A 20,482-nucleotide genomic window follows, 5' to 3' on the forward strand; every position below is an offset into this window, starting at 1 on the left:
TTGGTCTGCCGGCTGGGGGAACTTCTCTCTGTGTTCTCACCACATTCGAGTTGTCTGAGCTGGGGCCCTACAGCACTTTGGCAGGGGACCCAGACCATGGTTATTAAATTCCTCATATTTTGATCTGCCCTCAAGGAACCAGTTGACCAAACAGAAGCAATTATTGGAGGCTTTTGCAAGAGGGAAGTGATTCCAGCCCCATGTGAAACATGATGGACGGCTAAAGTCCCCTGACAGGGAATTAGGATCTGAGAGCTGCAAAGATGATCTTGTTTAGCATCTCTCCAAGTGGGCCTCAAAGCATTTTCCCAGAACACTAGTGTCAGGAGATGTTAATAGGCGTTCAATGTGGAAGCACTGATGATCCAAGAAGCTTGAGAAATCGAACTCACTACAGCACTTCTCATAACCTTTACTGTACATTGGGACATGGAGGGGAGCTTTCCTTAACAGTATTTGAACTTTGAGCCACCCTCCCTTTTTTTTTTTTTTTTTTTTTTTTTGCGGGCCTCTCACTGTCGTGGCCCCTCCCACTGCGGAGCACAGGCTCCGGACGCCCAGGCCCAGCGGCCATGGCTCACGGGCCCAGCCGCTCCGCGGCATGTGGGATCTTCCCGGACCGGGGCACGAACCCGTGTCCCCTGCATCGGCAGGCGGACTCTCAACCACTGCGCCACCAGGGAAGCCCCACCCTCCCTTTTTTTGAGGAGCACCTTAAAGGATGTCTTCCCTCTGTAAAAAGGATTCTCAATATCATTTATGGCTAGTTTACTGCCTGTGAGGCATTATGTTATGGAATATACATGCACTATCATTAATACTCAGAAGAATCTACGAAGTGGGGTAATGGTATTATTGCCATCTCACAGGTGAGGAAACAGAGGCTCAGAGAGTCACAGGTCATGGTCACAGGGCTGTCAGCATAAAGCGGTAAACCCAACCTCTGTCTGGCCCTGAGCCCACCATCTGACCCAGAGAGGAGAGACCTTGTCACAACCCGCGGCTGGTTGGAGGCAGTGCTGGATCTGGATTTAGGCTTCTTGACTCCTGTTCCAATTGTTTTTTCATACTTTTCTGCTTCCAAATTTATGAACATATGTCAGGTGGTGGGTGATGTCCATCTCCCGGCATTGTCCTTCCCTCCCCCACACCCACAGCTGCGGCCAAAAGACCAGCTAGAGGGCTTCCCTGGTGGCGCAGTGGTTGAGAGTCCGCCTGCCAATGCAGGGGACATGGGTTCGTGCCCCGGTCCGGGAAGATCCCACATGCCACGGAGCGGTTGGGCCCGTGGGCCGTGGCCGCTGAGCCGGTGCGTCCAGAGCCTGTGCTCCGTAACGGGAGAGGCCACAACAGTGAGAGGCCCGCATACCACAAAAAAAAAAAAAAAAAAGACCAGCTAGAGATGAAGCAGAGCCTCTGGGCCTGGTTCTCCCCCATCACTCTACACGACCTCTTATTCACCCCTGTGGACGTGACACATGACCCAGGGCCACATCCCTGAGCTGGACCCATCAGTTCCGGGCCATGCTGTCTACCACAGGAGGCCCAGCTGTAGACTGCTCTGGATGTGTGGTTTTTACATTTTGAAATGGTTGAAGAAAAATAATATTTTGTGATACTGTAGTGCCAGTCATATGAAATCCAAACTTCAGGGTCCACAACTAAAGTCAGATTGGCTCACAGCCACACTCACCTGCTTGCATACCGTGTGTGGCTGCTCGTGTGGGAAAACGGCAGAGCTGAGCGGCGGCCACAGGGGCCCGGGGCCCGCAAAGCCCCGGGAATTAGGATCTGAGAGCTAAAGTGCTTACTTTTTGGCCCTTGACAGAAAAAGGTGGCTGATCCCTGTTCCAGGTGAAATAAATTAAAGCCCAATAGTATCATCATCCACATCTGGTGATTCTTTCTCAAGTAGGTGGTTTCATTCCACTTCTCAGGGGTTGGTGGGAATGAAATGGGCTGTGACTAAACCTCAGGAATGGAGAAGAGTTGCAGGCCAGGCCAAGAGGGTGGAACAGGCCCAGGAGCCCGGGGTTCATGTGATGGGGCTGCCCCTACCCTGCAGGCCCCTGGGCAAGCTCCTTCCCTGGGGCCATGTTCCTGCAGATATGATGTGCTCTCATCCATGTACTTTGTAAACACGTAGTGAACGCCTACTATGGGCCATATCGGGCACTGTTTAAGGATGTAGAGATTATTTCTATACATTCACAGACATGCTTGTGTATGTATTATATACATGTATGTAACATAAACCTTTCTGCTAGTGGTAACTGCCCTAAGGAAAAAGAAAGCATGTTAAAGAGATAGAGATGGTGATGAGGCGTTTCTTTAAATAAGGGGGCCAGGAGAGCTCTCTCAAGTACATGAGCAGAGACCTAAATGAAGCAATGAAGTAATAATGCCTTCCAGGCAGCAGGAACAGCAAGTGCAAAGGCCCTGAGATGGAAATGTCCTGTGTGTGCTTAAAGGACAGGAGTAAAGCTAAGATGGCTAGAGGGTAGAGCCTGAGGGGCGCTGGTAGCAAGAGGGTCTGGGGAGTAAGAGGAGGAAGATGGAGAAGGGCCTATAGGCCAAGGAGAGGGTCTGGGTGATCCCCTAAGTGCAGTGGAACCTCAGCGGGTTTGGGCCATGACCTGTTCTGATGATTTAAAAGGAAATCTGTGTGGAGGCTGGATTGAGGGGTGGGTCTCAATGCCACAGGCCCTCCTTTGGGTCCTCAGGGGGGATACGATGAGGCAAAGACCTCCTGGGAGGCGGGTAGATGCTGCAACTCTCCAAGTCGAAAGACTAACAAAGTCTGGGGTGCTGTGCCCACAGCAATCTGTCAGGGCATCAGCACAGCCTGGAGAGGGCTGGGGGCCCGGGTCAGACAGCAGGTTGGACCAAGCGCAGCTTGGATCAAGCCCCTGGCTTCACCCCGTCCAGTACGTCCCTACCACGCTTGCCCCACAGCCTGGGAACTTCCCTCTGTCTCAGGCGGGGCACACCATGGTGCACCTGTCTTCTCCGAGTCCTTTCTCCTCTGGATCTGGAGCTCTTGGCCCGCAGGGCCTACCTGGTTCACAAGCACCGAGTAGGTGGCTGGGAGCAGCTATCTACCCAATGACTGAGCCAGAGGCTGGAGTCAGAGGGACTTGTGGGAGCAGGCTGGGAGGGGACAGGCAGTGAGGGCCCGGATGTGTGACCTCTCCTTCCATGGGAGAAGAGCAGCCCAGATCTCTCCCTCTAGGGCCTGGGTGACGCACTCTCTCCTCGGCAGAGCCTGGCCTCAAGAGACACCGTGTCACAGTGATGCGTCCCACGTTCCTCATTACCCGCGCCAAAACCCGACACACGGTGAGCCCCTCAAAGCCTCTCCATTTCTGATCCCGGCCCTAATTAACCCCACAGTGCCCAAGGCATGGGGAGAGAAGGAAATGCTCTGGAGTACCCACCACGTATGTGGCATGAAAACCTTCAGTCCTGCCGATCATCATATGAAGGGGATATTTACTATTTTGCAGATGAGAAAATCAAGTCAGAAAGGCGATCTGCCTCAAGGTCAAGGAGCCAACAAAACAGCAGAGTTAGTGTGCGTTCTCTTAACTCTGCGCCCCATGCCTGCTGGAGCACTGACTGGATCTGAATCTAAAGTAGCTATTTACTATTCTCCCTCACCTGCCATTAGCAGTATAGTGGTGAAGGCATCTGTAACACCCACTAGGACAACCACAAAAGACTAACAGTGTGGGCAAGGATGTGGAGAAAGTGAAACCCTCGCACATGGCTGGTAGGAATGTAAAAGGGTGCACCCTCTTTGGAAAACAATTTGGCAGGTTCTCAGAAATTATGCTTCTTTACCATATGATGCCGTCAGTCTACTGCCAGGTATGTATGTGCTGAAGAGCATTAAAAACACAGGTCCACGTAAAAACCTGTACGTGAATCTTCATATTAGCGTTATTCGTAATAGCCAAAAAAAAAAATGGAAAAAATACAAATGTCTATCAACTGGTGAGTGGATACATAAAATGTGGTATTTCCATGCAATGGAATACTATTCAGCAATAAAAAAGGAATGAAGCACTGGTATGTGCTAATAACGTGGATGAGCCTTGAAAACATTATGAAGTGAAAGAGGCCAGACACAAAAGGCCACACAGTGTGAATTCCATTTCTATGGAATGTCCAGAACAGGCAAATCCATAGACACAAAAGGCAGATTAGTGGTTGCCTACAGCTGGGGGGTGGGAGGAGCATGCTTGGGAGGGGATGACTGCAAATAGGCATGAGTTTCTTTTGGAGCGATAAAAATGTTCTGGCATTAGACAGTGGTGATGGTTGCACAACTCTGAATATGCTAAAAACCACTGACGTGTACACTTCAAAAGGGTGAATTACCTCAGCTGTTATTAAAAAAAAAAAAAAAAAAAAAAAGTACTTGTGGGTTGTTCTCCTAGCTCCAGGCTACTGCCCAGGCTAAGCACAGAGGTATCCTTTGCCAGAAGCTTCTTCCCCAGCAGCCACTGGACACCAAAGCCCGGGCCTGGAATGCAGCCCGTTCACTTTCAGATTAGGCAGGGAGCCCCGTCTTATCTTTTCCTCTAAACCTACATTCCAAAGTCCTGACTCTGTCCTCCTGCAGCTCTATTATTCCTGGGCTCACCAAGTCTCCTCCGGAAGAGCCCAGGTGGTGGGTCCCACGTCAAACACCGACCCTTTCCAGACTTTTAAGCTTTACTGAGGCAGTGAAGTGCCAGGAGTCAGGGTCTGGAGTTCAGCAGGCTCCGGGAGAATCCCAAACCTGTCGCTTTGGGAAAGGCAACTATAGAACCATTTGCTGAGAGCCTGCTAAGTGCTGGGTCCAATACTAGGTTTTGATCGAGCCCTCAGCTGCTCTGGAGGTAGTTATCACCACCACCACTGTACACGGGTACACGAGGAAAGGGACGTGCAGCCAGGCTGAACCGCCTGTCCCGGCCGGCATGTGGCATGTGGCTTTTCCTAGCTTTAGTTTTCTCCTCAGCAAAGGGGCACACACCACACCTACCACGCAGGCCAGCGAAGGTAACAGAAGCGCCTGACTTTTAATAAAAGCCAGTCCTCACTCCGTATGGAATGTGGTTTCTGCTGGCCAGGCGGAGGGAGACGGGCTGTGTGCTCTGCCCTGCGCCCCTCCCCCAGCCCCCCCGCCGGCCAATCACCGGTCCCTTGACACGGGTGTTACCCCTCACCCACAGAGCTGTTTCGCCCAGCTCCTTTGAGAGCAGATGAGCTTTCCAAAAATGTCCCCTTCCCCTTGCTGCCATGGTTGGGAGTCTCCTCTCATCTCTACACTAAAAATCCCTGAGGGCAGAACTTGCAGAAGCACAGAGCTGGGGCTGGAAGGGCCTTTGGATGTCTGGGGGGCTGGCAATGCTGGCTGGGCCCTGGGCCCCTGGGGAGAGCAGACGAGGCCTGGTGTGGCTTCCTGTCCCAGGTGTGGAGGGGGAGGACCACCCAAGGCCACCAGGCATCTTCTCATCAAGCAGCCGAGTGTCCTCTTCTCCTGCCGCTAAACCAACCAGGACCCAAACGAGCTCCTCCAAACAGGAGGCGACAAAACCACAAAGCACTTCTTTTCAAATCACGTATGGCTTCTTTGACCCCATCAAATAACTTTATTCACACAAACGTCCCTTAATTTACAAAGCCTCAGTCATTCATACACATTAGGGGGATCCACAGTGTTCAAGGAACTTAAATATAATGTATCATAGCAACCCAAGTAAACCAAGTACAAAAAATATTCATATATAAAGTTGTTCACACGTAGGTCCTAGATTACCAGCTTCTGTGCAAAAAAAGAAAATAAAGAAAATAGATTTATTACCTAGTCTTTGAAACTAACCTTGTGCCTGGGTTAAACCCTCCCTCACACCCAAGTCGGCCCCACACGAATATGAATCATTGCAGCAACATTCCCCCCTGCTCTGATGGAAAGAGGCGCCTGGTACACAAAAAGATTTCTTTAAAATGTCCCTAAATGAACTCCCTTCCTCCTGTGGCCTCTCAGGGTAAAAGACACGGGGGCCTCCACCCCGTTACCCCCAGTCTAAGGACTCCTGGAGCTGCTGGCAGTGGACTCATCCCTCGGCTATGGATGCTGACATCGGCCAACCTCACGGCACATCCTGGTCCCCCCCCTCCCCCCGCAGGGCATCTCTCCAGACAAGAGCCCCGGCCATCTAAGCCTGGCAGGGCAGGATCAGAGGCGGCCCGCACTGTCCCAAAGGCTGTGCCTCAGCCCCAAGCCAGGGGCCTGGAGAGCGGAGCGGTGTAAGCTCAGCTCTTCTCAGGTCGCCAGGTCCTAGGAGACTCCAGCAGCTGGGCCCCCAGACAGGCCCAGGATAGGGAAGGAGCAAGAACCCGAGCCCCACTTAGAAGCAGAGCCACCAGTGCCCCCAAGATGGGCAGGGAGGGAGTGGCACACGAGGAGCAAAGGTGGGTGGCGCACTAGGTGGGTAGGGCTGGGAGCCCGGGTGGCGGAGCAGAGAGTTAGGGGTGGAGGCCCGACTCCTACCTCTCCAAGCTTCCTAAGGCTGAAACCCAGACATCCACCCAAGTAAGATCTGTCTTCTAAAAAGGTAAACAGCCAGCAGCAGGAAAAGAAAGAAGATTCCCACAATGCCCGCTCTTTTCCTTTTCTTAGAAAAAGACTCAAGCAAAAAAAAAAAAAAAATTATCTTATTGCTCCAAACACTGGTTTTCTAGGAGATAACTGATATGTTAAGGAGATCCTGGAGGAAGAGGATGAGGCGGGGAACGAAGGCTGTGAGGAAGGTGGTGAGTGGTCTTAGCACCGCAGGGTCGGGGGCAGAGGGGGTGCAGGGCCTGTGCCCCGGTCCCCTGCCTTCATTCGCTCTGGGGTCACCACTGGCAGTGCCATAAAAGGAGCCAGGTGCCGTCCAGAGAGTCAAATCTCCACCCAGCATGGGGCACGTTTCTCCTCCAGCTGTAAACACGGTTATTTCTTAAGTAAACATTTAATACACTCCCTCAGAAAGGCAGCCATGGGGGCACGAACCACACGTGTGTGACAGGAAGGAATTCCATTCTCTTGTCCCCGTGCCTCTGGGATGAGAGGGTGCTAAGGCCTGCGACCTTAGTCCCGGAGCCCAGGAGGGGGTCAGATGGAGCTGGTCTCCAAGGAAGAGCCTGCATCCTCCCGGCTGGAGGTAAGAGGCGGGACCTGCTTGGGAGGAGGTGGCCGAGAGTGCACCTGTCTGCAGCGCAGCCCTGTCCTCAGCAGAAGCTGCTAGTGAGGGCCCTGTGGTGGCTGGGGGTCACGTGCCTGGCTGCAGCTCTCAGGAAGGGATGGGGCAAAGACCGGGGAGTTCAACCTCCCACGAGGCTATCTGTGGGCGGGGGGGTGAGCGTTTAAGTGGCAGATGAACACCGAGGGAGAAAGAAGCCTTGTACTGCCAACTGAGCCAGGCGGTCGGGCGGGGAGGGCAATGGAATAAGGCACTATGATCTGTCTTGCTGATTCCTCTCACTGAGGGGGAATGGAGCTCAGATCCGTAGGGCTGAGGCCCAGATCCTCCCTCCAAAGGCTATCCTTTTCATAGATCCCAGGAGACGAGAATAACTGACCGCTATTTTAAGGGTTGGAAACTCCTAGAACTTGGACAGGACTAACAAATTGATGGCGCTGAGATGATGTTTCCCAGAGCGGCTGCCAGGCCTGAGACCCAGGTAAAAGGCAGGAAGAGACGACAAGGCTGACTCCAGTGGGAAGAGATGAGGAGTGGCTAAGGGAGAGGACGGCTACCTGGGCCTAACCGAGGCTAGTCTGCCGACTGGGCAGAGCCAGCCTTGACTTCGGGCTGACTTCCGCCCAGCTCTGGGTGTCCGAGGTGGATGAAGTGGAGAACAGGGGAGGGAGGAGAGAGACAGGCACTTGGGGCTAACAAGCTGGGCCTCAGGAGCCAGGGAAGGAGGTCCTGCCACCAAGCAAGGACGGGCTGGGAGTCCTGCAAGACAAGGGTACGTGGAGGCTGGCTACCCCGACCGACGCTGCCCACCTCACCCGAAAGGTATGGTCACCTGTGACCTACAGCTCCAAGACCTCAGTCAGAGCGAAGAGGCCTGGGGAGGGCGGAAGGGAAGGATAAACACAAGGTAAATAACCTGTTAGGCTTGAACCCTCACTAGGACTTTAGAGTGTGGGCTGTGGCCAGGGGACAGGTGAGGGTACCAAGTCCGGTGACTGTTTTTCCCACGTGCTCATGGACAGACAGACAGCTGACCCCGAGGGAAGGTGGGGAGGTGGGGCAGAGAAGGGGTGCACACTGCAGTTAGGTGATGTGCTCTCCCAGCTGCAGCTCAGAGTAGACTCTAGGTTTGTCTGAGACGTCAGAGGGAAGAGACAAGACAGGTGATGACAAAGAATTTCAGCTGAGGGAGGGGAGGGAGGGGCCTGGTCACCTCCTGCTGCTCTGCTGGATCCTGTTAACCACAGCTAGCCATCTGCCCAGGAGGAGGAAGAGGACTTGAGAAAAGGCGGAAAGAATGTGAGCAAACATATTGCCAAGTTTGCAAGTCTGGGCTGATGCTGTGTTGGTCTCTCCTAAACTCCCAGGGCTGAAGGGCTGCGGCTCTGGGGGGAAGCCGTCCTTGGTCACATACCAACTTAAATGCCCTCCAACATCTCCCCTATCCATCCTATGCTGGTTTAGAGGAAACAAACAACTAAACACAAAAGAAGAATTCCTTTTCCCTTCCTTGCTTTGCTGTAATGGGGTGAGAAGCCAGGGGAGGGGCAACAGGGACAGCTCTCCTTCTCCTGGCAAGGGGAGAGGACACCCCACTTCAGAAGCCCAGGAGTAGGGAGGCTGCGAGAGCTGTCGGAGAGTGGAAGAGAGGCTACAGACAGACACTGGAGGTGGGGTCACGGGGTCACAGCCAACAAGCCCACAGGCACCTAATGGCCATGGTCCACCCCGTCAGCCAGGTCCATCCTTTCGCATCAGACACATTTACACTGAGGGTATAGCCCGTAACAGTTAGTCCCTGCAGTGAGGGAGATGATGCTCGGCACCGTCACCACGTGTGACACCACGGGGCCGGCACACAGGGTACACCCCTCGCTGTGAGGAGCTGAGAGTGGCAGCCGGTTCAGGACACCCTGTTCCTATGGCAATGGTCACAGCTGGGTCTTGGGGACTCAGGCGGTGTCTGACGACCTGGACATCTGGCGGGTGCATCTGGGAAGACGACGATCCAGGAGGCAGGAGGTGATGGGTGCTGAGCTCACAGGAGTGACAGATGCCCGCCGAAGACCCAGCTGTGTCCCAGGCAGAGGTTTGGCACACAGTTTTTTTCTAGGAATCATCCTCTGGGAGGAAGATCACTAACAGAAAGGTAGGCTTGTAGAGCTGGGGTGGGCTGGCCGTTCAAACGCCAGGCAGTACGAGATGATCACCCTCTGTCCCTTCCCCCCTCAGAACTCCTGGTTTCAAAGGGCATAGAGGGAATGGATTCCCTCTGTAAGTCCTGGTGTGGCCCTGGGCTTCCAACTGCTTAAGGAGGACAAACCCAAAAGACAGATCTTCTTTCTTGAGTTCTCCTGGCCAAGCCCTGGTCCTCCCCTTCCAGGTGGTTCTTGGCCTCTGATCATCTCCCAGGCCCAAAGGCCAGCCAGGAGCAGGCCACCAGGGAGTCCAGCAGTTCCTGCACCTGGTGGGGAGGCAGCACAGAGGCCTCCTTCTGGCTTCATGCCCCCCATTCCAGGAGAAATCCCCAAATTCTCCATGGAGGGGCAGGCCTTCTCTGGGGAAGTGAGGTGTTATAAGCAGAACTAAGAGATGGGTAAAAGAAAGAAGACAGGAAAAATAAAGGACAAAAACAAAATAGCTCCCTAACCCCTTATAAAAATGAAAAATGAAATTTATACATATGCTTTGTCCATATTGAGTTTCTTTAAAGAAATTGATGCCTCTCCACAGCATAGCTTCCTGTTCTTCTGAAGTCTTAATCGTTTAAATTAAAAAAAAAAAGGGGGGGTGGGTGGGGAAGGAAGACAAAAAATAAAAAAAATTAAGCAAAACTAAAAGGAGGGGGAAAACCCAAACAAAAGCTTCACAATGCTGGAGATTCAGCTGTTGGGAGATCGCCAACCGGCCAAGCCACCGCCTGTACCCTCTGCCGTCCTCTGTGCGAGACATGATGAGACTGTGGGTCCCGAGGATCAACCTGAAAGACAGAAGGCAGGGAGAGTGGACGTGGGTCAGTGGGCATGGGGCACCTCCTAGCTCCAGAGCCCCCACTAGGTGCCAGCACCCAACCCCGATGAACTGCGGAGCCGTGCCGCGCTGGGAGCCGAGGGAGCTGGGTTCTAAATGCTCTCTATGGAGTGAATCCAGCCTCACTACAACCACCACGCTGTGGACACGTTATCCCCCTTTTCAGATAAACTGTGGTGCGGCTTAAGCACCACGCCCCAAGTCACATCACTGGAGGGGCAGACTCCGTCTGGAAACCCAGGCACGCTGGCCCCAGCTACAAATTCGAGCACAAACCCCACCCCTCTGTCCTGGCTTCCCCACACTGTTAGGAGAAAGATGCCACAGGACCCAAGCACTGTCCCCGCAGCCTTGGCAGCCCGAGTTCCCTCACCCCCTCCACCCTCTGTGACCAATCATGCTGCACTGGAAGTTCACAGCAACCCTCTTACCCCATTTCAGACACAAGGAAAGTGAGGCTCAGGCCTCTGAGAACCTGTACCAGGCTACCCACCCAGGTCACAGAGGGGCCAGAGTCCCACAGCCAGAGGTAGTGTTGGTCTCTGAGCCGCTCGCTGGGCCCCAGGCTGCAAGACACTGCTGGTGCTTAGGAAGGAGGCTGCAGCCAGAACTGTGGTCTAGTCCACAGTCTCTGCCACTGGACTGTGGGCAAATTTGAGTCCTCTGGCTCTTTGGTCTTGTCACCTGTACCACATCACAGGTCACTACAAGGACCAAATGAACTAATACACGGAAAACTTACAACAGTGCCTGGCTGTATTGTTATTAGCTATTATTTGGGAATGGCCTTGGTGCCAGGCCTCAGAATGAGGCCAGCGGCCAGCCTTTCAGGGACCTGTTCTAATGGAGGCCCAGAATACAAGAACCTGCAGAGATTAGCCCTGGGCCAGCCCCCACCCTGCCCAGCCCAACTTTCCCAGTCTGAGCCTGACTAGGGCTAAGTATAGCCCTAATAACTGGGCAGGCGGGCCACCCAGGGTAGCAATGCTCCGTGGCGACCCATGGTCTCATCAGAGTTTCCAAGTGCCCATTCTCATCGTGAATGACTGAATCAGACAGTCTTACTCGGTGTGTGTGAAATACCCCCACTGGCTTCAAGGCTCAGTAAGCTCGCTGCAGCCTGACAGGTATGCCCTCCCAGCCCTGCATCCTCCCCACCACTGCCTGCCTCCTGTACAGTCATATCACACTGGTCTGTCATCCTCAGGTCCCAGGGAGATGCCTGGCTAGTCCTCACGAGAGGCGCAGGGTACTGCAATATTTATTGGACAGTTTTACTTCTCCCGGTCAGCCTTCGTTTCCTCCTCTGAGAAATGGGGGCTCGTTTTCGAGGTTTGAGTGGAATACCGACTGTGAAGTACCTGGCCCACGGCAGGACCCAACTCCTCGACCTCCCATCCTCTCCCAGCCATTTGTCCCCAACCAGAAATTATGAACGTGTCAGGCTTCTTAACAGGCTGCGGTCCTCAGCCAGTGAACCATCCAAACTGCTTCCAGCCGGGCGAAGGTGCCATGGCAAGGACATGCACTCCACTAGAGGAGTACGACAAAGCCTTCTAGAAAGCAATTTGGCAACGTTTTCAGAGCTTCAAATGTATTTAGACCCCATAATTCCACTTCTGGAAATCTAGTCTAACTGATTATCCTAAATATGAAAAGGACTTTATGAATAAAGATGGCCACTGAAGTAGTATTTAAATTGAGGTAATAATCGCAAATCCAGAAATGAGAGATTGAAGCAAATGACCCATCTACTCAATGATACATTACAGAGGAAATGAGAAAGCTGTGTGGCATTTTGAACAACAGTATGGCAGAAGCATTTCCATGGGTTAAGCGGAAAAAAGCAGGCTACGAAGTTCTGTGATGTATGACCGTAACTATGTACAAAATAAAAACCTCCAAGTATAGGAAATCTGGTAAGAAAATACATCAAAATGTTGTACTTGTCATGGGTGGATTTTCCTCTTCCTCCACTCTCCCTCTGTATTTTTAATACTGAGTACACATCACACTTCACTTTTAAATGGGAAGAAAAGTGTACTTTAATGAATAAAGAAAGCCGGCAGCCCCATAAGAAAGGTCCCTGGAGTAGCGAGGGGTTCCAGAGACCAGACCCAGGCTCTTCTTTGGGCTCTTCCTTACACAGTGGACAGTGGAGAATCGTCCACACCTGTCAGACAAGCGGCGAGACTGTGTGATTCCTTCCTCCACTGCACAGGTGAGGGGTGACTCAGGGTCCATGTGTGGAATCAAGTGGCGATGGATGATAAAGGCACTGGAAAAGTATCTGATCAAAGTATTTGATCTCAGGCTCAGCCTTTTATTCTACTGCTTCTGTTTCCCTGTCCGTTAATTCTCCTCAACAAACATCCACTGGTGGGTCTTATATGCCAGTTTTGACTTGGAAAAATACAATCATCACGAGCACGTCCTGTGATGGTCCAGCAGCCACCTCAAACCTAGCTTTATTCAGCAGGCTTAAGGGCCTTCTCCCTGGTGCTCTCAGTAGATGAAGCAGAGTTACCAGAAGATTGGGGGAAGGGAGGGCTTGGGGGAACCTCACCATCTAAGATGCTAAGTCCTTGTGAGATACAAGAAAGGCCCAGGAAGTTGTATGGTCATGTGTGATTTGCTAAGATAATCTTTGGAACCAGTTAGGATCTGTTTAACACTGTTTTCCTACCTCCCCTGGTTGGACCCAAGGTGAGGACAACCTCAAAGGGATGACCATCACAGCAGGAAGGTGACCCACAGCAGTGGAAAAGCACTGTCGGCAGGGAGGCAGAAGTCTCTTTACATAATAAAGTAGCAGAACAAACTCTGCCTGCAGAAGGTCACACCAAGCACCCAGCACTGCGAGAGTGCCTGACACCAGCATCATGACCCATCTAACCCCGGGTCCCCTGCCAGGAAGCGGCTGACATTTCCCACAGGCTCCTCCACACTCCCTCCCTCCAGCTTTGGCACTGGCTCTGGCCCTCCTGGTAGGACGCCTCAGGAGAGTCCACAGGTTTGCCTCCTTCTGCCCAGCGGGCAGGGACAAGAGAAATAGGGCTCTTTCTTCCACAGAGAGAACCCTGGCTTTGCATTCCCTTCCCATCTTCCATTAGAGAAGGTGCACCTTCCCCCAGGGAGCCAATAGCTGTGACCTCCCTAGAAAGGGGTGGGGGGGTGGGGGGGTGGGGGGGTGGGGGGGTGGGCGGGTAGGGTGGGGCTTTCTACAGCCCCAGGTAGGAAGGGCTCAGACCACGTGGTTCTAGGGTAAAGCAGCAGCAGGCCCGCCCAGGCACCTGCTGGAACAATGAATGGTTTGGGTCCCAGCCCAGTGGGCCCTTGCCCTTCGTCCTAGCAGTTGCCATACCTCCATTCCGACTGCCTGGGCTGTGGCTCGACTGCCTGATTGCCAGCTGCAGCCAGGACTTGCCATGTCCCTTTCAGCTGGAACGCTGGCTTCCGACCACAGAGCCCTCCTAGAGGGCAAAACCACCCCTCTGAGCACAATGAAAACCAGTGATGTGGTTAACCTGCAGGTGGCGCCTGTAGTGCACTCCCGTCTCTCACCTGCCTGACCAGCTCATCCAGTGAGGAGTTAACAAGTGAATGGGCCCAGAGATGGAGCCACTTGCCCCACACCAGAGCAGCAGGACCGGCACTCACCCCTATCTTCTCCAGCCTCACTGCCCACAGCCTTTCTACTACGAGCCTCCATTTATTGCTTCCAGAGCCGGCTCCACCAGTGGCTCTAACAGCCTGCATTTGAGATGGTTTCCTGGGGGAAAGGTGTCCAGGAAGGTGCTGGCAAATGTTTCCCTTTCTTTCTTTCTTTCTTTTTTTTTTTGCAGTACGCGGGCGTCTCACCGCTGTGGCCTCCCCCATTGTGGAGCACAGGCTCTGGACGCGCAGGCTCAGCGGCCATGGCTCACGGGCCCAGGCGCTCGGCGGCATGTGGGATCCTCCCGGACCGGGGCACGAACCCGTGTCCCCTGCATTGGCAGGTGGACTCTCAACCACTGCGCCACCAGGGAAGCCCCTATGCTTCCCTTTCTTATTTCAGCTCTTGGACTAAGTTCCCTCGGTACATCCAAGCTCCTTATTTCTCTTATGATGATCGTAACAGCAATCACTCACTCAGCGTTGAATATGTGCAGGCATGTTCTACAATGGATAAAGGTAGGACACTTTTATATGTAACAACTTGGTAAGTCTGTGTAGGAGGGCTAACAGCCTTACCAAGTTGTTACATATAAAAGTGTCCTACCTTTATCCATTGTCTCCCAGTGAGCCATCCTGGGCCTGCCGCTTGCAGCCATGAGAGCGTGTGTCCTCGTTGTGCTGCGTGGGCTGCAGGTTGGGCTCAGCTGACACACATAGAGCCCACCTCCTCTTGGTGACATTCGTCCACTTTAAGGGAGACTCAGGTTCTGCTTGAAAGCCTGTAGAAGAGGGACCTCACCATCCTGCTGTTCTGTTTGGAAGGGCCCTGGTGCAGGAGCTGGAGTCACCCTCCCACCCTAACCCCCCATCACAGAGCCCAGGCCTCTTTTGTCTGGGAAGCCCGCATAGCACTCCCGTGCTGCCTTCTGGTTAGGGTGTTTCCTCAATTGAGAAGGAGCCTACAAAGCTCGTCTTGATTCTCAGTACTCCTTGGGTCCTGAGAATCTGAATGTTGAGGATATTCCCCCAGAAAAATTCATGTGACTTTCACACACTGAGATGCTTCCTGTGCCTTCAGGAGGATTGCTGTGTGTGTATCCTTGGAGTTAGAAGGACCCTGGGTTAATAAGGACCCCTGGTCCCAAGCCCCCCAGCACATGAAGAAACCAGGTCCTCAGAGAAGATTGGGGAGAGCTCGATGAGACTGGAAGCCGGCTTTCCCACCTGTACTCTCACCACTGGGTGGGTCAGTGTCTCTTTTTTAAAAAAAATATATTTATTTATTTATTTTTGGCTGCACTGGGTCTGTTGCTGTACACAGGCTTTCTCTAGTTGTGGCGAGCGGAGGCTACTCTTCATTGTGGTGCGCAGGCTTCTCACTGAGGTGGCTTCTCTTTTTGAGGAGCACAGGCTCTAGGCGCACAGGCTTCAGTAGTTGTGGCTCACGGGCTCTAGAGTGCAGGCTCAGTAGTTGCAGCGCGTGGGCTTAGTTGCTCCACGGCACGTGGGATCTTCCCGGACCAAGGCTCGAACCCGTGTCCCCTGCATTGGCAGGCAGATTCTTAACCACTGCACCGTCAGGGGAGTCCCAGTGTCTCTTAATAGGCTGCCAGGTGGGGGTACACTCCTCCGGTTGTGTCTGTGCTGTCACAGCCTTGGTGACAGTGTACCTTTCAGAGAACTCACTGGGCACTTGCTCTGGACGAGCATAAGTATGTGAGGAGGATGTGAAAGATGGGAGGGGTGGCTTCTTAGGCAAAGGACAAGTCCTCTGGCTGCACAAGGGCAGGTGCTTAGTTCCTCATGGGGCTGCCCTGTCACCACCTATTTCCATAGTCCATGTCCTTCCATTGTGAAGGATGGGAGGCCACCAGGTATGAACTCCACCACCTCTTGAGCCACTTGTCAGCTAAGGAGAGTTGTTGGACATTTCTGCCATTTTGCAGATGGTTGGGCATGGAAGGCTGCCACAGTGGTTCTTTAAGATTTGGTAAGTCCAAAGAGTTGAGGCCAAACCCAAGTCTTCCAGTCCTTCTCATTAACCTCTTACTGTGACTGACTTAGACTGGGGACATTCTCTGAAGCCAGGCCAGCTCCAGCTAGTTACAGCTGGATTTCAGGCTCCCTCTCCAGATGAAACAGTCTGTGTTTGCAGACAGTGGGCTGTGTCCTTCCCCTGTGAGGTCCGGCCTCCTGTGGGGAAGTGGGTATGGGGGGAGTAGTGGAGAAGTCCCCTGGTTCTGTCACTGATAGGCTGTGTTGTGTCAGGAAAACCCTTCCTCCTCGTGTGCCATTTCGCCCACTGGGCTCTGAGGGTGGGGTGGGGACACAGTGGACCGTGGGAGAAAAATAGCGCCAGTGAAACCCCAGCCGCTCCCTTCGCAGCCACTGGGGGCTGGAGAGGCGGCCGACCTCTTGGGGTGGGGTGAGCATCCCTCTGTGCACCTGGCTTGTTGGGATGTTTGGTAGGAACTCAACCAAAGGCAGGGATTTTATAGCCATATTTTTATGTTAAACTCCTGTCGTGCTGAATGAATGATTCCGTGAAGTTTGTGAATTAACTTTTTATTACCATATGCTAACTCCCAATATTCCTATCAGTCACCTAGCATTCGAGGTCCTTCTGTGCTTGGCAACCTGAGAGTCTTCAGAGGAGCAGAGGTTATCCCTGTCCCCCAGGAAGCTTGTAGTTAGTGGGTGGTGAGAGGACGCACAGCATGGTTAGTGGGGGGGGGGTCTGAGGTCTTCCTGTGCCTACTCACCAGAGAACAGAGAAGAGTCCCTACTGAGACTGGGCCCCTGGGAATGCTTCCTGGAGGAGGCGTGCACCATCTGAGCTGACATAAAGGGGAAGGGGGTGCAACCAGACTCGCAATTCCTGAGGCCCGAAGCAGAAAGGACACTGTCTCCTCCAGAGAAGACTAACATGAGGCCAATTTATCTTGTCTGGAATTTTTGCCTAAGCGAATGACTTTTGTGAGGTTTTTGGTTTTGGGGATGTGGTTTAAGGGTGCCATTGCAGCTTGATTAAGTACCTCCTGCGTATCTCACTGAGACCGTCACGTCACTGGGCTTCACACCCTGCAAGGTAGACATTTCCACATTGTAGGTCAAGAAAACAGACTTGATAATGATGAGAGCTAGTTAATTGGCTGAGCCAGGGTTTAAACCTTTGATCTTCCTACTCCAAAGCCCAAGCCCTTGACAGAGCACCAGACTACCCGTGCTCTTTGGATGGCACTCCCGCCACACTGGGGACCTGCTCCTGGACTTCTGCCTTGTTTTGGTCCCCTGGTCAGGACTCAGAGACTGCAAGCACAGCACCACGGCCTTCCAGGTTGTTGTCCGTATCTGCTGTGAAGCTCCTGCTGGGTAAGCTTCGGGGCTCTCTGACCTCCCATCCCTTTCCCTAATGCCATTCCCCTCCTGTAGACCTGGAGACTGAAGGCACCATTATCCCATTTGTAACGTCTACTTCATTTTCTTTTACCCTGATGACAGGACCTCGTATTCTGTGCCATGAGCCGCCCACAGCACAGTCACCCCTGGTTTTGCCCTACTGTGAGCACCACTGTTGCTTAGCTGAGCCTTAGAGAAATGATGCACCAAGCTTGGCTCCCAGGCCTCAGTTCCTCTGACAGATTAGAGCTGACAGTAGTGCCGGAGCCGCTGATGCCCCCAGGGTGGTATGTTGATATCTGGTATATGAAACAAATGAAAAATGACTCATTTTGAAGCTAATCTTGCTTAGAAGGAGAGGCCTGCCCTCTGTGACCCTGAGATTACCTTGCCTCTGGGCTTCTCCAGCATGATATGCTGAAAATAAATAACCTGAGCCTCAGTTTGCTCATCTGTAAAATGGGGATAATTCCTACATGGTCCTTTGCCTGGACAAAGGAGGCTTTGCATATCAGGCCTTGCATAGTGTCTAGTTTATCACAGGCGTCATTAACTACAGTGATAAGACCAGGCTGGATGTTAGGGGAGCTTAGGTAAGGGTGAGTTCTTGGCTTCCCGCCCAGTAAACCACGACTTGAGTATGCCAGTCAGATGACTTTCTTTCCTGTTAAATAGGTGAGAGGCAGAGAGGAATAGAGAAAGCTAGACTTTAGACTTGAATCCCAGTTAGCCATTTACTACCCATTTAACCTTTTACAACTTGCTAAGTAACTTCTGAGACTAAAATTCCTCATCTGTGGGGAGAGCCTTTTTCGTGGATAGACGTGTCTGTCTAAAGTAAAGAGAGTATTGTGAGGACTCTTGCTCAGCGTCCCTGCTTATCCTAGCACAGAGCACAAACTCGAGTGCCACCCTGAAACCTGCAGGCTGCTGCAGGAGCCCTCCTGAGGAGCACGGGTGGTCACCTGGGGAACTGGCCCGCCCTTTGAACGAGTGGCTGTGACACTTTTGTGTGAAGCCACAGAATATTGGTCCTCCCAAACAGCCAGGTGGTATTTCTGATTTCTAGGTCCCTGGACTTCAAAAATCCACTTTTAGGGGACTTCCCTGGTGGTCCAGTGGTTAAGACTTCGCCTTCCAATGTCCCACATGCCTCACGGACAAAAAACCAAAACATAAAACAGAAGCGATATTGTAACAAATTCAATAAGGATTTTAAAACTGGTCCACATTAAAAAAAAAAAAAAAAATCCACCTTTAGGCCTGAGCAGGTCGAAAGGTGCTGAGGATACTTTTGCTACCATCTGGCTGCCCTTGGGTCATTATGGTTAAAGGTGTGGCAGTGGAGAGCTACCCTTCCCTTCCCCCTCCACCATCACCTTCACTGCACTCATTCTTAAATCTCCCATTTTGAAAACACAGGAGAGAAAGTTCCTGAATTAAACTTTGACTCCGGATAAGTTTTACACAGTTGAGTGTGTGACCCCCTAGAAACCAAAAAGACCATCAACATAACTAATAGCAAGGTAGAGCTCCCTGACTGCCCCACTGCTGGGGATCCTTGCTCCTTACAGCTGACCCCAGAGTGGAAACAGCAGCATCCCCATTCGCTAGGAAGGAAAAAGAGGCTCGGAGAGTGTAAACCGTTAGTGAGTGGCAGAGCTCAAATTTGAACCCAGGACTGTTCACCACAGCCTGCGCTGCTTCCCTGATAGAGCACTGGAGTAAAAGTGCGGAGTTAAAGCTTAGCTGTGGGACTTCCCTCGTGGCGCAGTGGTTAAGAATCCGCCTGCCAATGCAGGGGACACGGGTTCGAGTCCTGGTCCGGGAAGATCTCACATGCCGCGGAGCAACTAAGCCCGTGCGCCACAACTACTCTGGCTGTGCTCTAGAGCCCGTGAGCCACAACTACTGAGCCCACGTGCCTAGAGCCCACGCTCCACAACAAGAGAAGCCACCGCAATGAGAAGCCCACTCACCGCAACAAAGAGTAGCCCCCTCTCGCCACAATTAGAGAAAGCCTGCATGTAGCAATGAAGACCCAATGCAGCCAAAAATAAGTAACTTTAAAAAAAAATAAAAAATAAAATAAAGCTTAGCTGTGGTTCCCAGAGGTTTTTCAATCCTGTGGTTGCCAAACTTACACATTTTGAAGGACAGTATAATTTAAAAGCCAGGGGGTAGGGGTAGGAGATGGAAGACCAGTTTTTTAAACCACTCCCATATCCTTTCATCGTCATTTCAACAAAGAAATGACATTTTGACCAAGGTAGGAAGGCCATACTTTTAGAATAAAGGGTAATCTTTTGTTCACCCAGCCATTCCCAGTCTGCGAGCTGAAGACCAGGAGAGGGAGTTGGCCGTGGGAGCCCACTGGGTCCCCAGCCCCTTGGCTGCCTGCTCCCACCTCAGCTTTCCCCAGCTTCTGTTCTCCAACCTGCTGATGGCCTTAATGGGAGCAGTTTTGTTCCTCAGTCTCCTTGGACAGAAGGGACAACTGCTTGGCTGCAGAGGAACTTGCCAGAAGGCTGCTCACTGCCAGGTTGGCACCGCATCCCCCTTTGTGCTCTGGACCCCAGACCCATGCAGAGGTACCTCAGCCAAGCCTTCCGGAAACCTTTTATGAGGGAATCTGTTTGTAGGTGAAGGGATTAAATGGGTTTTAAACTCCACTTAAGCTCTTTTTGTCTCTCTAGGAAGGAATTTTACATTACAAAGTTACATGTTAAAAGCAGGAGCTTTGGAGCGAGTCAGACCTAGGTTCAATCCTTTTCTCTACCACTTACTAGCCATGCACATCTCGTCTCTGAACTTTAATTTCCTCACCTCTAGAACTGGGGGCAACAGCAGCTCCTACCTAGTAGGGTGGTTGAGTGAGATGAGGCAATAGATGTAAAACACTTGGGTCCATGACACAGCCCACAACTACTGAGCCTGCGCGCCACAACTACTGAAGCCTGTGCGCCTAGAGCCTGTGCTCAACAAGAGAAGCCACCGCAGTGAGAAGCCTGCGCACCACAATGAAGAGTAGCCCCCGCTCGCCACAACTAGAGAAAGCCTGCGTTGCGTGCAGCAACAAAGACCCAATGCAGCCAAAAGTAAATAAATAAATATATTTTTTTTAAAAAAGAGACACTGACCCACCCAGTGGTGAGAGT

General features: G+C 52.3%; 1 protein-coding gene across 1 annotated transcript in view; it reads right to left on the bottom strand.

The window, feature by feature from the left end:
* Nucleotides 1–5,613: 5,613 nt before the first annotated feature.
* Nucleotides 5,614–20,482, bottom strand: part of STK35 (serine/threonine kinase 35) — a 45,191-nt gene continuing 30,322 nt past the window's right edge. The window contains exon 4 of the mRNA XM_059038359.2: nucleotides 5,614–10,218. The gene's annotated coding sequence lies outside the window, so the exon portion shown is untranslated. The remainder of the gene's footprint in view (nucleotides 10,219–20,482) is intronic.

This window comes from Kogia breviceps, chromosome 14, assembly GCF_026419965.1.
Source record: "Kogia breviceps isolate mKogBre1 chromosome 14, mKogBre1 haplotype 1, whole genome shotgun sequence".
In the NCBI taxonomy this organism is placed as follows: domain Eukaryota; kingdom Metazoa; phylum Chordata; class Mammalia; order Artiodactyla; family Physeteridae; genus Kogia; species Kogia breviceps.